The sequence below is a fragment of the Ambystoma mexicanum genome, chromosome 2q (genome assembly GCF_040938575.1).
Source record: "Ambystoma mexicanum isolate Mex_15411 chromosome 2q, UKY_AmexF1_1, whole genome shotgun sequence".
In the NCBI taxonomy this organism is placed as follows: Eukaryota; Metazoa; Chordata; class Amphibia; order Caudata; family Ambystomatidae; genus Ambystoma; species Ambystoma mexicanum.
In genome coordinates, this window is record NC_090924.1 from 1,098,262,242 (window position 1) to 1,098,283,545 (window position 21,304).

Sequence of the window (21,304 nt, forward strand, 5' to 3'; positions counted from 1 at the left end):
ACCCACTTCCTGGCAATCGTGGACAAATATTCCCGATATCCGGAGGTGGAGTTTGTCGAGTCGGTGGCCTTCGAGCATGTGGTCGTGGCTGTGGAGAGGGTGTTCGCAGCCCATGGGTTTCCCCACAACTTGTGCTCGGACAATGGATCGCCGTTCCAAAGTGAGCGTTTTGCGGAACTCATGGAGAGCTGCGGGGTCCAGCACCGGAAGGTATCCCCGTTGTGGCCCAGGGCAAACGGAGATGCTGAGAGACTGATGCGGACGCTCAACAAGACTTTCAGGGTTGCCCAGGGACAAGGACAGTCACTACAGCCAGCCCTGTATCAGTTTCTTAGGGTGTACCGCAACACCCCCCATGCATCCACAGGGGTCGCTCCAGCAGAGGCCCTGTTCAGGCGGTGCCCCCAGGGACTACTACCCGAGGTCAGAGAGAAGGAACCGGGGGTGATTGACAATCAACAGGTCGAGGCAGACCGGCGGGTGAGGACTGAGCAGGAAAACCTGCGAAGAGGGCTCCGCCCCCAGCGGCTGCAACCGGGGGACGAAGTCCTCATCCGTAATCGACACCCCCACGGAAAGCTGTTGCTCCCCTATGAGCCGGAGCCGTTGGATGGGGTGGCTGTAAAGGGATCCATGGTAACGGCATCCGACGGAAGGTCTGCTGTCACCCGGAATGTCAGCTTCTTCAAGAAACTGGGTGACTCAAGAACTGAACCGCCGCTGGAACTAGACGTAGGTGAGATATACCAGAGGACGGAGGAGGTCCCTCCGGCACCCCTGCATCCCCTGTCAGGGAGACGCCTGCTGAAAGACTTCACGTGCCGGAGGTGAGCGGCAGGTACTCCCAGAGGGCTGGGCGAGGGAAACCCGCTTACCTCAGCGATTATATTTTGGGACTGTTGGTTAACCAACCTGAGTAAGGGGATCCGGGTGGTTGACAATAAAGGGGTTTTGGGCAAGTTGTGTTATACATCAGCGCAACCAGGGAAGGGTAGAGGAGTCAAGGAGGAAGCTGAAATCTGAATTAAAATAATTCCTAACAGAGATGGGCATGGGTTCCATAAAACACACGTTAATTACCCTGAGGACACCAGGATACTTTGCAAGGGATGGGGTATACATCTCTGGAGTAGGAGTGGAAATTACGAGGATGAACATCAGGGAGGTGCTGGAAAGTGTGGGGTGCCATTACAGAGGCAAGACAAGAGGTACAATACAATAAAAATACATACATAAAACACATTGATACATATAAACAAATAAATAAACACAAGGGGGAGGGAGGTGGTGGCAAAAGTAAGTCTAAGGAAAAGGGGGTAACGGCCATCAACGCCAAGGAAAGAATAAATAAATAAATAAATAAATGATAACAGGGCAGAGGGAAGGGGGGCGCGGGAAAGGAAGGTGACGGACACTGGACAGTCAAAGAGGCCTACGAAGAGGCAGGCGGGGGAACTCTCAGGCGCCATAAGCGGCCCAAGAGTCTTGGCGGTGGACTAGGCAACTGGCAGTAGGGGCTAGCAGGCACAAGCTAACAGGGCGCAGGGGAATCCAGTTAGGCGGGAAAGGGGGAAGGGGACAAATGTACGGAAAGCGATGCAGCTACTTGGGCAGTGGGTAGAGGACTAGTGGTCGGTTACCAGGGGGGTGCAATGGGGGAGGACAGTCGAGGGGAGACAACCCCCAGGGGAACGAGGAGCAGGCAATGGGGGTAAGGGAAGGGGGCAAGTTCAACGGGGAATCAAGGAGAACAGAAACCTAATAGGGGAACAACAATGGAGTCGCACAAGCAACAGGGAGTGAGTAGTAGGCCTGGAGACTGGGTGGAGCGGGCAGAGGGCAGGTGGTCAGGTACATAGGGAGGGAGGGGTGAGGAGGCGAGAGACCAGCAAGACCCCGGCGGCGAGGTATAAGATAGGGACCCAGAAGCTGGGGGCCGGGGTTACGAAGTGGTTGGGTGAAGGGAAAGTTTGTAGCACGCACACCTGGCCAACAGGGAGCAAAGGGGGGGCAGGCGACAGGGGGTGAAAAAGGTTTAACAATCCTGCACCTGGGAAAGTAGTGAAAGTGGAACCGGCTGGAAATAAAGCTGGTGCCGAAAGGGGGAGTGTTCAAAGTATGAAGTAAACAAGTTAATAAAGTAAAAAAGTTGACGGGAACAGCTCCGCACAAACGGAGCCTGCCCGCCAGCAAGTTGGAGTTCATGCTAAGTTAAAGTGAAAAAGTAACGGCGTCAGTTCTTCATAACGGAGGCTGATCGCAATCCAAAATGTGAGTTCCGGCTAAGTTACAGCTTAAAGTAACGGTGTCAGTTCCGCTTAACGGATGCTGCTCGCCATCAAGTCTGAGTTCATGCAATACGAAAGTGGAAACGTAACGGCGTCAGTTCCGCTTAACGGATGCTGCTCGCCATCAAGTTGGAGTTCATGCAAAGCGAAAGTGGAAAAGTAACGGCGTCAGTTCCGATCATCGGATGCTGCTCACCATCAAGTCTGAGTTTGTGCGAAAGCTAAAGTGGAAAAGTAACAGCGTCAGTTCTGCTTAATGGTTGCTGCTCGCCATCAAGTTCAAGTTCATGCAAAACTGAAGTGGAAAAGTAACAGCATCAGTTCCGCTTAGCGGATGCTGCTCGCCATAAAGTGGGAAATGTAAGGGGTGCAGCTCAGAGCAGAAAAACCTGATGCTGTACTACCAAGTAGCAAATAACGGGGCACCTGTAAGTTACCTCCTGCTTAATAGAGCAACTGCAGCCTGTACATCCACAACCCGAGTCTGTCTTATTTCCGGGGGGTGTGAGTGGAGAGATGGCAAAAGGGAAGGGGGTGGAGGGCCGCAGGGTGAAAAAAAGGGGGAATTTGGAAACCGGGTAAACCAAATCTGGGGTCCCAGGGAGGCCGGTGTGGGGTGTTGCGGCTATGCCAGGGGATGTGCAGAATGTAGAGAGGGCATACAATGCCATAGCCGCTACACGCAGCAGGACACCCCTGGGGCCTATCTACCACATCCCCCGCCAACAATAGGAACCTGCTGGGGTCAGGGGGTGCCCTCTTCAGACTAGCTGGTATCAATCCCAGGAGGAGGAAGGAGGGAGGGAACATGAAGGTGAGAAAAGGGGCATTAGGGAAGGGTGCGGGCTAGACCACCCCCTAGGGTGGGCTTATAAGCACAGCAAAGTAGGACGGCAGCCCCATTTTCCCACGGCACTGAAGGAAGATAGAACCGCCCACCCACCCGACATGTATAAAATGTTGTAATGGTTGAATGTATTAATATGTGTTTGAATTTTACAGCAAGATTGTCGCTGTGGAGGTACATGGTGCTCCAGGCTGGTAGGCCTGCTGGAATCCACAAGGGACTGGCAGTGTCCGAGTTTGTCTGCAGCAGAGTACGTAACTCAGCAAGCCAGGGGAACGGGGGTGGGTATGTGTGGGTGGTGGGAAAGAAGGGGAGGTGGATAGGTGCAAGGATCAAGGCTGGCGGTGGACTAGGCAACTGTCAGTAGTGGCTAGCAGGCACAAGGTAACAGGTGGCAGGGGAATCCAGTTAGTCGGGGAAGGGGACAAATGTACGGAAAACGGCGCAGCTACTTGGGCAGTGGGTAGAGGACTAGTGGTCGGTTACTAGGGGGGTGCAAAGGGGAAGGACAGTGGATGGGGGACAACCCACAGGGGAACGAGGAGCAGGCAATGGAGGGTAAGGGAAGGGGGAAAGTTTAACGGGGAATCAAGGAGAACAGAAACCTAATGGGGGAACAACAATGGGGGAGTCACACAAGCAACGGGGAGCGAGTAGTAGGCCTGGAGACCGGGTGGATGGGGCAGAGGTCAGGTACATAGGGAGGGAGGGAGGGGTGAGGAGGCGAGAGAGCTGCAGGACCCCGGGCGTGATGTATAAGATAGGGACCTGGAAGCTGGGTGCCGGGGTTACGAAGGGGTTGGGTGAAGGGAAAGTTTGGAGCACGTACACCTGGCCAACGGAGCAAAGGGGGGGGCAGGTCTTAAGATGGATTTCTGAACTCTGACTCTGACCAGAAGGCCAGCCTAGTTTCTTGGAACAGGGTAACCTCTGGACAAGCCAGACCTATCAAGGTAGCTATGGCAGGCGGTCAAGACTAAGTCTCAAGAGGGGTGAGGGTGACTGAAAGACTTCAATGAGCACACAAAGCAAGGGCACTACAATTTACTCCAGGCAGGTGTTATATCAAAAATATAGACACTTTTATTACAAGGTCTTTGTAACATCGACCATAGCAAAAGAATCACATTAATACTAAGTAAACCAACACATCACAATCAATACAGTATATATACACAAGACCATTGGGGTCTAAAGGGTTCAATGCACAAAATATGTCGACAACCTAGAGGGGAAGGAAACAGGCAGTGCAGATAGTCTTTAGGCCCAGTTCGACATCAACAATACACCTAACTAAGAGGCAGTCCAAGCCCTAAGAAGAGAGGAGCCTTGTGCTCAATACTGCATGCAATGTCAGTGCACGCAGTTGTGCTAATGAGCAGAATAGGGTCTCTTCAGGGGTCTCTAGCAGCTAGGGAAGGTGGATGAGGCGATGCAGAACAAGTTCCCACTATTCAAGAAGGACCTCCACTTGAAGGCAGAGGCAGTTTGAGAGTTCGGGATGGAGTCGCTATTTCGCAATAGCAGTTGAAAGGAGAGGGTCACCCAGGGGCCACTTGTGCGTAAAAATAGGCCCTTGCGCTAGGGGCCACCAGTTAGGGTATGGCGTACTCACCGGTCCCCGATGTATGCGGACCCAAACTTCACCAGTTCAGTCCACTTCGCTTGCAGTTTCGAAGGCAGCAAAAAGGACGTCTCGGCACCTTTTAGTTCCTGAGATACAGCGATGATTCCCAAATGGGACAGTGGTGATTTCCCCGCTCCGGGTGGATGAATTGACCCAGTTTCACTGCAGCAGCCTTCAGGGGCAAGAGGATCACAAATGCAGTGGACTTGCAAAGGACAATGCCGCGGCAGGGCAACAGGGTAACCGCGTTCACTCCGGTCCTGGCGCACTCGTCTCAATTCAGACCTGGGAATGCCAAGTGTACGAAATTCAGTGTGAGGGTGACGGGGACACAGAGCTAGCAGTATACCAAGTTTCGAGGACCTCCTCGAAAGGGCGGCGGTGACAGAGCAAAGCAACTGGGTAAGCTGGTCAGTCCACTGGTTGGCCCAGGGACACTTCTGAGAAAGCTTACTTACAGGGTTTGATGAAGGTGCCGAGAATAGTTGGTCCCACTATTCCAATGGGTCGAAGCGTCTTTGCAGACCTTCTAGGACGACCAGATGCAGAGGGGTCCCACGGGACGACAGCAGGCTCAGGGTGCCAAACCTTCCAGCGGGTCACCAGCGGTTCCTCGACTCGGCTTCGTGTTGCAGGATACTTGGATCCTATCCTTTGTTCGGTGTGAACTCAGGAGATCGACATGGTCGTGGTGTTTTCATCCTCCTCTTATCCAAAGTTCCCTTCGCGCCAAAACGGAGAGGACCCAATGGGAGATCTGCTCACAAACACACACTCTATACGTGGACCAATCACGGACCACGGTGGTCCCAGTCATTCATGGCACTCCAGACTCTCTGGCACCCAGGATGTGTATTGGAACCAGACGTTCCAGCCCACATCCTGGAGGCACACACACAAGGCATGAGGAAGCCCGCGAAAGCATTGGGTTTCGCGGGAAAGTGCATGACCAAATAAGGACTGACCCGGGTTGACTTGACCTGGGGAAGGTGAAGGGGCAAGATGGCCAAAGGACAGGACAAAGAACCTCGTGGCATGACCATATTGGAGCCAGGCCACCTATTTGTGCCAAACGCGGTTAACATGGTTAACCTGGCAGGAAAGGGTTAAAAATAATACAAAAAGATAGCTGCCACCAGTCCGGTCCATCACACATCTGCACAGGTCATAAAAAGTCCAGCGAGAGAATCTAGGGCCTTTGGAAATGACTATAGACCCAAGTGTGCTGTATTGTAGGATACATTGCACACTTGTTACATGTTGCACAAAAGTTGCAACATGAGGAAAGGACTAAGGGAAACAAAGTCTCCCAGTACTGACTGTCTTAAGGGCATGTCAGTTTCCCCATAAAAAGTGAGCGAAAGCCCAGAGGAGTGCAGCTGAAGGCTGTGCTTCTCTGGCAAAGTCAGTCAATGGTGTCTAAACAGCAGCAAAAAGTTTGGGGATTGACACATGGAGGGAAAATTACATACAATTATGAAATCTTTCCTAACAGCAGGCGACAGGGGATGAAAAAGGTTTAACGATCCTGCACATGGGAAAGTAGTGAAAGTGGAACCGGCTGGAAATAAAGCTGGTGCTGAAAGGGGGAGTGTTCAAAGTATGAAGTAAACAAGTTAATAAAGTAAAAAAGTTGACGGGAACAGCTCCGCACAAACGGAGGCTGCCCGCCAGCAAGTTGGAGTTCATGCTAAGTTAAAGTGAAAAAGTAACAGCGTCAGTTCCACGTAACGGAGGCTGCTCGCCATCAAAACTTTGTGTTCCGGATAAATGAAAGCAGAAAGTAACGGCGTCAGTTCCGCTTAACGGATGCTGCTCGCCATCAAGCCTGAGTTCATGCAATACGAAAGTGGAAACATAACGGCGTCAGCTCCGCTTAACGGATGCTGCTCGTCCATCAAGTTGGAGTTCATGCAAAATGAAAGTGGATAAGTAACTGCGTCAGTTCCGCTCATCGGATGCTGCTCCCCATCAAGTCTGAGTTTGTGCGAAAGCTAAAATGGAAAAGTAACCGTGTCAGTTCCGCTTAACGGTTGCTGCTCGCCATCAAGTTCGAGTATATGCAAAACTGAAGTGGAAAAGTAACGGCGTCAGCTCCGCTTAGCAGATGCTGCTCGCCATAAAGTGGGGAATGTAAGGGGTGCAGCTCAGAGCAAAAGTACCTGATGCTGTACTACCAAGTAGCAAATAACGGGGCACCTGTAAATTACCTCCTGCTTAATAAAGCAACTGCGGCCTGTACATCCACAACCCGAGTCAGTGTCTTATTTCCGGGGGTTGTGAGTGGAGGGATGGCAAAAGGGAAGGGGGTGGAGGGCCGCAGGGTAAAACAAAGCGGAATTTGGAAACTGGGCAAACCAAATGTGGGGCCCCAGGGAGGCCGGTGTGGGGTGTTGCGGCTATGGCATTGTATGCTAAATGCCCTCTCTACATTCGGCACATCCCCTGGCTTTTATATCAGGGCACTGTCTGATTGTGGCCTATTTACTGACTGAAACAACAGCATTAACAAAAATAATAGTTTTGGCTGATGTATAGGAATTGAATAGAGATTGCCAAATTATTCCCATCATATGCCTAGGGAGTACTCCAGTTTGCCCTGCTGCTCAAATCCTATGGCAAGCATTTGATTAAGGAGTTCTTGTATAATGCAGTCGACCCCTGGGTATCAAAACACAATTAGACTTCATCAGCCAGGATACCATAAAAAGAAATAAGAATCGTATTAGAAAAGGTATGTCGTTTTGGGAATCGAAATTTACATTGTTATCCCAAACACTATCCACAGATGTTCCCCTGACTGTGAGGTCTCGTGTGAAGGTAGGGGTGCGCAGGGCCTAGCATGGCAGCAGCGCACACAACAAACACCTGAACACCAGGCTGGTATGTAGTGAACCAACTTTATTTGCGCGCGGTCCGTGACCCTTGATTCCCATTGGGCTGTCTGGGTGACGATGGCATCTTGTGATCCTGCATCTCCCTCTGAAATAATTACAGTCCTACCCCATTTCTTCGATCCAGCATCGAGGCTTTCGAATGACGCGACAGTGTCTTCCTTGTTGAGGAGATGCAATTGTCCCATTCATATGGTCTTTCATGTTGTTGCACTCTCCTCTGTCTGGCTCATCGTCATCCGGTGAGTATCCTGACTCTCTTTGTCTTACTTCTTCCTGTTCTTCATTTTCTTGCTCATGCCTGTATATTTGAGTGGTATCATCTCCTGCTTTTCTGAAGAAAGAACTGTTTCTCGTTATGACCCATCCATCTCTTTCCGCCGTGATCATTGCTCCCTTGATGTGAGATACTGTCATGGGTCTGAGGTCGAACGGTGGGATCGCCTTGTGTACCTGGGCTTGTTTTACAAGTACTTGTTCCCCTGGTAGTATGTCTGCCGCTCATGTCCTTCTCCTCTAGTCCGCGTAGTCCTTCATTCTTTCTTTGGTTCTGGTGTCTCTTTCCCTCGTCGTTGTCCTTTCTTCGTCCAATTCCGCTTCCTGATCTTCCTGCGGTACTCTTGACCTGATGGTTCGCCCGAACATGATTTCTGCTGGACATTTCCCTCTGGAGTCATGCAGCGTGTTCCGGTAGTCTCTTAGTAGTTGGCAGAGTGCTTGCTCCGTGGGCATGTGTGTGATGGTTGCAATGCGGATTGCCCTTTTAATGTGGCCATAAAGCGCTCTACCACTCCATTTGCTTGGGGCCACAGGGCTGTTATTATTTTGTGTCTAACCCCCATGTAATTTGCAAAGTTCTGGAAGTCCTTGCTGGTGAATGGCAGCCCATTGTCTGATTTGACTATCTTTGGTACTCCAAATGCTGAGAAGATGCGATCTAGTGCTGGTATCAGCGCAGTGGCTGCTGTGGACGCCACAAGTTCAGTCTCGGGGTAGCGGGAATGTTCATCAAGCGCTACCAGCACATATTCCCCTGATCTTAAGGGTCCAAAGAAATCTATCATCACTTCTTCCCATATTCCCTCAGGGGGCTCCGGGAATACTGCGGTTTGCAAACTGAGGCAGATGTGGCAGGATTTTAGCTTTTTTTCTATGTGTTTGTCCATTCCTGGGAGCCATACCTTGCTACACAACATGCCTTTGGTGGAGACGATTCCATGATACCCTCATATGCTATTTCTATTACTTTTTGATGGAGAGTTTCCGGTATTATTATTCTGTCTCCTTTTAATAACGGAGATGACGGAGATATGGATAGTTCCTCTTTTGATTTTGCCAGTGTTTTGAACAGCCGCTCATCCAGCGCCGGACTTGCCTGAAGTGCCTCTTCTACTGACTTCCATCTTTCGTTCCCAGTGCATGCCATCACTAACGCCAGCGTGGCATCTTCGGCTGTGTGTTTCGCAAGTTCCATTGTTCTTGCGGATGGCATGGCGTGGTGAATGATGTAGTTTATATAACCATCCGCCCTATCACGTGAGGGCGTACCTCCAGTGAGCGGATGTCGAGAGAAGAAGTCCACTGGATTTTCTTCTTTGCCAGGTTTGTGTATTATTGAGTATTTATATTCCTGGGGACGGAGTCCCCATCTTGCAATCCTTGGTGGCATTTGGGCCTTTGGTTTGCCATATATCGTGACAAGGGCCTGGTGGTCAGTTATTATCGTGAATGGCTTTCCATATAAGTGGAAATGTTTGCAGGCCCACACCACCGCTAGGGCCTCCTCTGCTCTGTCTCTGTTAGGCTCCTGCTGGCATAGGACACTATCTTTCATTTGGCGTGCCCACTTCCAGGCCCACGGGGCTAGCGTTGACCGTGAGCACCGTCTGTAGGTTTGGATCAAAATATGACATACATACGGCCGCAGCCATGTCCCTCCGTATGGTGTCTAAACTTCCTTGCTGTGCCAGTCCCCATTCAAATTTTACATCTTGTTTTGTGAGCGCTCTCAGAGATGCGCTGGTGGTGGCGAAGTCTGGGAGGTATCTGGTGCAATAACTTGCTAGACCCAGGAAGGATCGCACTTGCGCTATGTTTCCAGGTCTGGGAGCCTTCGTCAGTGTTTTAATTTTATCCGGGTCAGGTTGGATTCCCTTTTGCGAGAAAAAGTGTCAGAAGAATTTTATTGTGCTTTGGTTGAAATAACACTTCTCTCTGTTTAGCGTGAGGTTGGCGTCACTCAGGGCTGTGCATACTTTCTGGAGGGTGGCGTCATGTGTTTCTTGCGACTGTCCGAACACCAGAATGTCAACGCTATAGTTAATGCAATGCTTATGTGTCTGATGAGTCTGCGTATTTCTTCTTGAAATATCTCGGCCGCTGATGAGATTCCGCAACTCAGGCGTTATATCTATAGAGTCCCAGGTGCATAGTGAATGTTGTAATGTAATGCAACTCCTCACTGAGCTTTATCTGGTGATAGCCCTTGTTCAAATCAAGGCGTGAAAATATGGTGGCGCCGTTGTGAAGGTGCATCATGTCGGTGATGCGAGGTGCCTGGTGGCGTTCTCAAAGATTTGCTTTACTTGGCGCCATCATGTCGACGCACAATCTGATCTGACCATCTGCACTTTTCTCCGCCACCGGGACAACCGGTGAGACCCATGGGGTGGGTCCACTCGTGGGCTCTATTATGTCTCCTTCTAACAGCGATAGACGTTCCTTCTCAACCTGGTGTTGAATGTTGAAAGGAATCACCCTGAAGTGTTGTGCAAAGAGTTTCACAGTGGGGTCGATGTGTAGGGATATTTTTCATCCTTTGAGCTTCCCAATGCCTTTGAACAGACTGGGGAGGCTTTCTACCACTTTTGCCGACAGAGACATGTATTTCCCTGCCATGAGTCGATAGAGAATGTCTATGAGGCCCGTTTGAACTGCGGATTTAAAGCTTAGTATGCAGCCGACCTCTGTGGCCAGGACATGAATCAGTAAGTTGTCTTTCTTTTCTTTGTGGTGGCACGATGTTCTGAATGCGCCCAGACAGGGAAGTGGTTCCTTGGCTCCATACGCATAGATGCCTACTTGAGCCTTGAATAGCCTTGGCTTGCTCTTCAGTTCAGGTACTCTGACTCTGGCATGGTGTTAATGGTTGCTCCCGAGTCCACTAAGAATTCAAACTCCTGGTTTTGTATGGTCATTGTCAGGTTGGGACTATGTTCTGACACAGTGGGATTCCCTAGAGCATACAGGTACCCCTTTTTGCGTCGGTCCGTGCTGGATTGTGACTCTGACTCACTGGTGGAGGGAGTGGACGTGTGAAATCTGTCTATTCTTAGTCTCACTTTTCGGCGACCCTCCAGTGACTTTGAGTGCTTTCTTCTTGTGTGCTGTCTCTCCTTGTGGTATTTTCTTTCAGGCTCTCTCGTTCTATCCTCCCTGTGGTATTGGGGTGGGGACTGCTGTTTGTGCATGCCCTGATCCTCATTGCCTTTGGATTTTGGCACATTGCACGATAGTGACCTTCTCCTGCTCAGGCGCCACATGTCTGACCGATGGCTGGGCACGATCCGTCATGGGGAAGGTTGTGTCCGCATCAAAAACACTGCCTTTTTTCTTGCCTGGTGTCATGAGGTGCTGTCAATTGAGATGTTATTTTATTAATTACTTCCTCTTTGATGAAGGGCGCTGTGATGTGTGTCTTGCTTAATGTGGAGATTTGTAGGTCTAGGGCAGATGACGTTCTCCCCAACACAAGTATTTCCGCCAAGGAATGCAGTATTTGCATCAATTTCTTCTTTAATACCAGCAACCCACAGTCTGCGATCACTTGGGATCTTATAGCCTCCTCATTATTGTATAAGTGGAACTCACAGTGTCTTACACATTCTCTTAGTCGTGCGACAAATGTGTCCATGCTCTCCCTGTTTAATTTCGTGATCATGTGAAAGATGTGCCTTTCATAGTCCACATTGCGATGCGTGGCAAAGTGTTCTTTTAATATCTTTTTGAGATCTTCATACTTGTACTCCACGTCTTCAAGTGATTAAAAAATGACGTCATGCACCTCCGCCTGCCGTCACGGTGAGTAAGCCGATGATCGGTTTGACTTCATAAAGGCTTCTGCATCCAGGTATGTGTCCAACTCCTTCATCCACCTAGACCATCGTGGACCTAGGCTGGTGGTGTCTACTGTGTCGAAAGGCAGGATCGATGGAACGGGGAATGCATCTCTCCCTTTTTATTCCTGTGCGTGGGCAGGCACGACTGCGTTTTGGTCCTGGTCTGACATTGCGCCTTTTTGGCCTGTGTCACTATGCCTGCGGGCCAATGTGACAATGGCCCTTCTATGATGCTCGCGGGCTGATGCACCTTATTAGGACAGTTATACCTGTTGCGCAATGTTGCTTCCCTGCTTTGGTGCTCCTCCCCAGTCACTCTGGGGCAGTTGTGGGGTTTTTAGGCCTTTCGTGTGGGTTTCATGCACTCACCCGTGGGCCCTGTAGCCTAGCCGGTCCCTTCCTTCACTTCCTTGCATCATCCGATATCATTTCGGAATGTTGAGTGATGCCACGTGTCGACCGCTCCTCATTAGCGGCCCGGGTTCATGTCTCGTCACCAGTGTGAGGTCTCGGGGTGCCTAGCGTGGCAGCAGCGCACACAACAAACACCCGGACACCAGGTTGGTATGCAGTGAACTAACTTAATGCACAGCATTTCCGGGTCTGTGACCCTTGATTCCCATTGAGCCGTCCGGATGACGGTGGCATCTCGCAATGCTACTCTGACGACAGGCGCAGGCACCCGCTGTCGTCAGGATGCAGGATTTAAATTACTCACACTGACACAGAGCCAATTTGCAGCACGTCCGATCTTTATTTATCCTTCGTGCAAACTGCCAGGAAACGCTTAGTGCGTGTATCCTGTTCAGGCATTCCTGGACAGAGAAAGTAGACTGAATGCCACTATACACCCCCCACACACAAAACAATACATACTTTCAATTACTCCACGTCTTTAATCCACCTCGTAGGTCGACGCACAACCCGCTAAAATGGACTTTAAACCAAGTTGCTGCTCAGTTACCTCACTGTCACTGCTGTCAGCAGTGTCCCCATCAGCGTCCATGTAATCAGAGCAGCTGTCTGAGGGGTCTCTGTCATCGAGATCCTCCCCAGTCGAGATAGCCTCTGTAATTAACTGTCCAACCTTCCGAAAGAATGAGGAGTTTTGGGTGATTAGTGAGCTTAAAGGATAGTTCCGGGACTTTTTTTTTATTGTCCCTACGGTTCGGCCATGTGTTTTTAAGCATAAATCGGTTGATCGTAGAAAACTTTCCTATGGACCATACCCGACTTTTCGTCCATTAACGCACTCGAAATCAGCCGCCATTTTCTGATAATCCTCTCACTTGCCGCATCGCCCTGGCTCACCTGCTTTTGCGGCACTAAATCAAATCCCCCGCCCCTGAGCCTGACATCAGCAGACGCGTACCGCCCATTTCCCAACGCCAAAGCACGTTTCGTGTCAACAATCGCTGCGCCTCAGCTAATGACGTGTCGCCATGGAAATGGCAGGACGCCTCTTTCCTCAATAAGTATAAACACACCGTTTCACAACACACAGCAGCAGATTTTCGATTCCATTATTCTCTCTGTGTTACTTTGAGTATTCTGTGACTCGTTTCTGTGCTCTGGTCAGCTACCTTCGCCACTTCTAGGCCTTGTGAACACCTGTACCATCTCTGTAAATTATTTTACTTTCTTTACCACACAATGGCTACAATAATGCCGTATATGTACGAGCCCGAGTACACCGAGGAAGAACTACTGGAAAGGCAAGCATGCGAAAACGATGGGGATTCGGACGGCAGTTGGGAGGACCAGTCAACGGATGAAGAGCCTGGACCATGTCGCATGGACGGCGTCTCCACCTGGAGCACGTGCAATCGGTGCGAGCTAATGCCAACTGAGGAGGAGAACTGCTGCTGCCGTGAAAATTCCGGGTGCTTGGCCTACATTTCGGAAGGCGAGCCAAGTCCGCAATGCATCACCGAGCTGCCAGAGTTCAGGGAAGCCTGCCTCTCACGGACCGTGTTGAGGATGATGATGGTGCTTATGCACGAACTTCGCAGCACTGTTCGTCCGCGTAATCCGAGTAACGAGTAAGTATACTCTGGTTTTGATGTCAGTGATGCCACTACTATGTCATGGTCGTCTCCCACATATAAAATTACATCTACATATCATTCGAATGCATGTAAATTGGGTCCATATTGTGCATTTTCTAGATAGAATTTTTTTCAAAGCAGAATGATAAGAAAGTTTTGTCATTTTAATACAGTTTGCATCTTTCATTTTCACAGGTGGTACAGGCTGGTGGCCTATCGTTGCTTCACTTGGTGGCTTCACGGGAGGCTCGGACACCGCGTTCGGAGAGTAATACCTGCCTGTGCGGTACTTGCCATTAGACAACATTTCCCAAGCGACAGTGGACAATACCGCGGATTTTCCCTGGATGTGCTGCAACCGGAACTTTACAATGTGTAATGTTTATTATTTATGTTCAATTGAAATTAAGATCTAAAATAAAACCCAACATATATTTTAACAATGGTTGTTTTCATTTTTTAAATGAATCTAGTGTGTCTCCATTGAATAGTCTTCCTGTGCCTTGTCTTGTCACACCACATGTCTCCGGCCAGCATCCTCCCTCACGCTGGCCGCCCACCTTCAATCCACATAACCTTTGCACCCATATATTCTCCTGGGAGGGTGAGGTATTTATAAAGTCACCCCCCTGCCTTCCATGTACTAGATCCTGCAGCCTGCCTCTTACATGCAGTTAGATGGCCTCTCCTTGGTGAGGCCCTGCGGCAAACGAGTCTTGTCTGCACGACCACCGCCCCAATCCACCCCCCCGCCCTATCAAAGGCAGTTCGCACTGGGGTACTTGTGCTGCCAAGTGGAGCTGTCAGGGAGCGATAAAGGCCAAGAGGTGCCAAAGACCATGTACACTTCAAAGTGGTCTATAGAGCATGGGTTGTTGTTCCCATGTCTACCTCCAGACCCCGTGTCTCCTGCCAAGCATCCCCCCTCACGCTGGACGGCCCCCTGCAATCCACATAAGTGTGTCTCCATTCACGAGTCTTCCTGTGTCTTGTCTGCACGACCACCGCCCCAATCCACCCCCCGCCCTATCAAAGGCAGTTCGCACCGGGGTACTTGTGCTGGCAAGTGGAGCTGTCAGGGAGCGATAAAGGCCAAGAGGTGCCAAAGACCATGTACACTTCAAAGTGGTCTATAGAGCATGGGTTGTTGTTCCCATGTCTACCTCCAGACCCCGTGTCTCCTGCCAAGCATCCCCCTTCACGCTGGACGGCCCCCTGCAATCCGCATAATGCCACGACATATAGACGTCATTCATTCACAAACACACCCCTGTTTCGAATTCTTTATAACCCACTTCATATTTCTAATGAGCACTTCTTTGCGTTTTGCTAGTCAACCCGTGAAGGTGCTGGTTATCTGCTCTTCGTCTCTGTGAACTTCCGTGACCACTCCGAGGAAACTCCTCAGTTTGCAACCGGTGAACTGCTCCCTGTTGTACGACAAGAAAGTACTCTGATCCCTGCATCTAACTGTTTGTTCGTCAAGGTAAGGCCATGTACCATAATCATTTTGCGTCCAATTTCTTTTTGTTCAAGACAGTACATGCAAGGAACTAGTCACATGTTCTGAGTTTACATTGGTATTCATAGAGAATTGTTGATCTTTACTTTTCAGAACTTTCCACAATGCCTGCCTGTTCCATTGGCGGTTGCCCTTCGAAGACCCATAATAAATCTGAAGTTACTATAATGCATGTTTTCCCTAAGACAATAGATCAGATAAGATAATGGGTCCGATATTGCGGATATCCACCGTCTGAGCTTGAAAGTAGAGTCCTAGAAGTCTTTGCGGACAAGAGGGGTGATCGATACCGCATCTGCAGCAGGCACTTTAGCTCAGACATGTACTCCACATCATTGCTAATAAAGAAGAACACACCGCGAGCGAGGCGAAAATTGCTCTCAAACGCTATTCCCACTCTATTCGTCCACATCCCTCCACTGGTGAGTCAAGTTTACGTATTTATCTCTCGGCCTTGCGGTAGTGTGTAGCATTAGCTAACAATAATTTCCCCATTTATGTATCCACTCAATATGAAGGCGGAAGATTCTCCATCCGTGTCGTTATTGCAGTCATCAGCCACTTCAAGCGCCTATCTGGTAATCTTACTTGGCTATTCTGCCACTGACTTTTTTTAGGCATGTAAATCAATAGTTTTAATTTATCGTGTAATTATTTTACCTAATGGTACACCCTTGTACTCGTCCTCTAGTCTTTGTTTTCAGTTATAATTATTGTTATCCAAAATAATGCAAGTACTGTCTTTCAGGGAGATGCTGAGGAGTCCAACGTATTGACGACAACCGTTGATGTCACTCAGATGCTCGAGGTACGTTTCCGGACAGTTCCATCGATGGAGATCATCAGATCTTGCATTCTTGTAGCGTGATTGTTACACACAATGTTTCTTTCGTTTTTAGCCATTGATATGTCCTTCTGTCGTCGCCCTCCTATGTGTCTTCTTTTTTCAATATTGTGTTCATTACTAATGAAAGTCCTACGTTTCAGGGAGTCGATGGAGCATTAGTCCAAGAAGAAGGGGGAGCATGCAGTTACGGGTCGGCGCAACAGCTTGCAGAAGTGTGCACCGCAGTTACATCGTCCCTTGATGTTCTTATGCATTTCGAGGTATGGATACTGACAGTTCGATCAAGCGAAATCATATGACGTGATTACATCCGCTATACTTCCATCTTTATTAACGCAAGTACTATGTTTCAGGGAGATGACGGAGCTTCTTCTACAAGGACATCACCCCTAGTAGTTGATGCAGATCTCTGGGTGGTGACACTTCCAACGATCGAGCAAATCGAATCATATTTACATATCCATTATTTATTTTAGACAACTGATCATTTGTGCAGGTCTATTTAGATGAGCCGTTGACGCCTGCACAAAGTTTATGTTCTTTTTAACAAAATAGAAAACCATACTAATGCAATTACTGTGTTTCAGGGAGTTACTGAAGCATCATCTTCAATAATATCATCAATGGAAGTCTATGAGGAGCCCGAGGTATGGATCTTGACAGTTCCATCTAACTAGATCAACAATGCGTGAATAATTGTCGTTTGAATGTTCTACACAAAGCGTTCATTCGTGTTTTGCTATTGAGATGTACGTGGGTATTGGTACCCAAGTACATTTTGTGTTTTCGATATTATTATACATACTAATGAAAGTTCTATGTTTCAGGGAGTCGATGGAGCGTCAGTGCGTGATGGATGTGCTTATCATGAAAATATAGTCGTTGCAGCGCAAGAGGAAGTGGAGACATGCACACACGAGTCGGAGCAACAGCGTCCTGATGTTGAAGTTCGAGGCAAGAAAGTTTCAAAGAAAAGAAAGCAAAAGAAGGTTAGTGTCCTGGTCACTATATTATGTTGTTTTTCACTGTTAATAGTTCAATACTGTAAGTTGTGTTTAAACTGAACATCCCTTTTCCAATCTGTCCTCTAGTTGCGAGTGGGTGTACGAACTAGATCTACACAGACAGTGAAGCGAACGAGAGATGTTGCTTGTCAAACCTTTTGGCAGGGACTTGAGACTGGAGATGCATCGTGCCAATGGGAAGAATATGAAGTGATTGACAACGGAGCTATACCACATCCAGCCATTGATAGTGAATGTCCTCCTGGTAGTTCAGATGCAGTCGGAGATCAGTTCACAGAATCCACACCCGCAAAAACTAAGACCGCGAGAAAGTTGAAGAAATTGTCTTATTCACCCATCGCCGGAGAAGGAACAGATGTTGCAATGGAAGAGAATGAAGTGGACGACAATGAAACACCATCAATATCACTGAACATAGCGGAAGACGATATCATAGATTCTACCTTTCATGTGAGTGACATGTCCTCAACGTTACAGGCCGAACCAGCTGGGATGCAGAGTGACAGTATAAGGAAAGAGGCCAAATTCATTGTATTCGATAGTTGTTTGATTGATATTATTATTCGGATGAAATGTGGGCATTCGGTTGGTGGGGAAGTATGTGGGGAGCCATTGATCAATGTGACTCGTGCAATTCGAGGCACTAACCTTAAAATACATGCCACCTGTACAAAATATCATCCTTTCTCATGGTCTGCACAACCCATGCTGGGGCAACTGCCAGCAGGCAATCTACTTTGTGCAGCGGCTGCACTTTTTAGTGGTTCAAGTTTTAAAAAGTTAGAGTCTTTCTTTCAGTTTGTGGGAATCCATTTCATTGCGAAAACTCAGTTCTACAAATACCAAACCGATTATCTATTTCCAGCCATTAGCGAAGCTTGGAGAATGGAAAAAATGTCTATTGATAGTACATTCGCGGGCAAACGGTTCAGGCTAGCCGGTGATGGACAGTGCGACAGCCCAGGATTTTCAGCCAAGTACTGCACCTACCACTTTCAGGACATGGAAAGTAAGAAAATTGTGAGTTCGGTGGTCGTGCAGGTGTCACAAAGTACATCCTCAGTGGCCATGGAGAAAGTTGGCTTTGTAGCATCATTGCAAGAACTACAATCGCGGGGAATGGTGATCGACCTGATAGCCACGGACAGACACGTTTCAATTGGCAAGACAATGAGAGAAGAGTACAAAAATATAAATCACCAATTTGACGTTTGGCATCTTGCAAAAACAATCAATAAAAAAATGTCTGCTGCAGGTAAAAAAAAAAGAAACGCAAGGTATTTCACAGTGGTCCAAGTCAATCAGCAACCATCTTTGGTGGAGCTCAAAAACATGTGGAGGGTCGTTGGAAATTCTACTGGAAAAATGGCGGTCAGTAATGCTACACTGCACAAACGTTCACCGTTGGAACACAAACCAACATTTCCACAATTGTGAACATGGCCATTTGTCCACAGAGGAGGCACGGAAGAAGAAGTGGTTGATTCCTTCATCACCCACTCACAAAGCCATTGAAAAGATTGTATTTGATAAAACTATAACAAGAGATTTGAGGGGACTCACGGAATTCTGCCACACAGGAGATTTGGAGGTGTTCCACAATATGTGCCTAAAGTACAGGCCAAAACGATTGCATTTTGGCATGGAGGGCATGATAAATCGGACTCTTCTAGCGGTCTTGGCACATAACCATAATGTTGGACGTCAACAAAGTAGGACGACCGGAACTTTAGGGACGCTTCGCTACAATAAGGCCTTCACTAAAAGAAGTAAACAATGGGTGATCAAACCAGTGTTTGAGGATATGCAATATGAGTTTATTGAGAGACTTATTGTTGACGTCCTAGATAGGCACATAAATGGAGTTGTGAACGAACCTGTGCAGGGGACAGCTGCATTGCCACCCAACATTGCCTCTGTTCCATGTCCACCTAAAGAAGAGCTCATTGAGAAATACACATCACGGTTTAAATGATTGTAATTCGATTGTCTGTTCTCTCGAGTCTCCTCATGTCGCAGGCCCATTGAATATGTGTATCTATGTAATGTGTAAATTAAAGTGATTGCTCAGTGTACATGCAATGTGTCTATCCAACCTTGTTCATCTGCGCATTAAATTAAACCAAACAGTATTATAAATCATTTTTCAAAAAATATAGAATGTCTCCGTATTTATGGTTCTCTGGGGCTGCAAAGCACGCAGACAAAATGCAAAAATGGAGTGTAAATTTCAAGTCCCGTGAGATGGCCTTACACTGAATGTTGCTAAATAGGAATGTGCGCTCGTTCGAAGTGAAGGTCAGCTGCTTTGATTTTTTGCTCGGGTGCCGGAATGGCCCACGACTCAGTATAAGGTTGTATTGTTATTTGACCTTGACAGGCCGGGACCATCCAGAAAGACTTCTTTTTGGGGGTGTGGGGCAATAACGTAAGAAACGATAATGAAGCCATTTCATGTTCGTTCATTAGAAGAAATAACGTCGGCATAGAAGGAGTGGTATTTCGGGGCTGCCCTACGCACAGACACAATGGAAAATGCAAATATAATGTAAGTAACTCTTTAGATGAGTTTATACCGCAATTTAATTACTATACAGTAGCTTTAAAGACGGGTTAAGTTGTACTTGTTCGTTCTATGTGGCATATTGTTTTGTACCGCCACTATCTTGAGGAGAACCATCTCCTTTTACGGAAGCACCTCAAAACCTTCCACTTTGCTTCTGCTTTCTCTCTCCCTCTCCCCTGCTACAACTGGTCCACTGTCTGCGACCTCGGTCCTGGGCCCTTCCACTCTCCACCTGCACTGCCTCCCTGTCAACCCCTGCACTGGGGGACTGTCTCAGTATCCTACAGCCACCCCTTGATGTATAATACCCAGTTGCACTGTCCTAGCTATGAAATAATTTCCCGACCTAATATATAAAATGAATAATTTTAATAAAGATCTGATGGTGAGACTAATTTCATTTTTTATGTTTTTCAAACAGGTACATCATGCATTACTGCATGTGTCACGAGTACCAGACACCGGCGGATGGGTTTTTTAACCGCCAGTTGCTTCTCCGCGTGAACAACGTTACCACCCTGACCATTTTATGGGACGATCGCCAAGTACAAGTATGCCCTTACGCGGTACTAACGGCTAGATGCAACATACAGACCGTTGTGGTGGCCTAGTGCCTCGTTGTTGGAACAGCCATGCGATTATCAGTGCGACCGAAGAGCTTATTTTATCGTAAACCAACACCCTGTGTACTGCACACGAACATCGCTTGCCTCAAGACGAACTATTTTGGATCGAGAGCAAAGAAAAATGCAAATCCCAGAATATTCTCTAAACATTTGATGTCGAATAAATGTACTTTGCCAAATGTACAATCTTGCCGTTTGCTTTTAAACCACAGTTTCATATTCCGAATTGTGGCGCTGTATTGTGAGATGATCTAAGACCCTGTGTACAGCAAAGGAACATCGCGTGCCTCAAAACGAACTTTTTGGAACGTGAGCAAATAAAAATGAAAATCGCTGAATATTCTCAAAACATTTGATGTCAAATAAATGTACTTTACCAAATTTCCAATCTTGAAGTTTAATTTAAAAGTACAGTTTCATATTCCCGATTGTGGCGCGCTGTGTTGTGTGAGCTCATCTGTGTTGATTTCCGGGTTCTGTGTGGAGTCGCGTAGAAGACGCCTGGGCGCGTTTGCCTACGCAGCTCAGTCACGTCACGGATAGAGGCGGGGAATATGAATGTTTTGATAAAGTCTGTTTCAGGGGCGGGGGATTTGATTTAGTGCCGCAAAAGCAGGTGAGCCAGGGCGATGCGGCAAGTGAGAGGATTATCAGAAAATGGCGGCTGATTTCGAGTGCGTTAATGGACGAAAAGTCGGGTATGGTCCATAGGAAAGTTTTCTACGATCTACCGATTTATGCTTAAAAACACATGGCCGAACCGTAGGGACAATAAAAAAAAAGTCCCGGAACTATCCTTTAATTTTCCACCAACACCATGGAGCCCTCGACGTCCATTGCTTGCAGTGGCCTAGAATGGAAAGCAGGCACGTCTTTCTGAGACTGCTTTTGGTGCA

General features: G+C 48.1%; 1 protein-coding gene across 1 annotated transcript in view; it reads right to left on the minus strand.

The window, feature by feature from the left end:
• The window catches only part of LOC138569967 (sterile alpha motif domain-containing protein 9-like), a 649,856-nt gene that overhangs the window by 289,956 nt on the left and 338,596 nt on the right, over positions 1-21,304 (minus strand). The window lies entirely within an intron of this gene.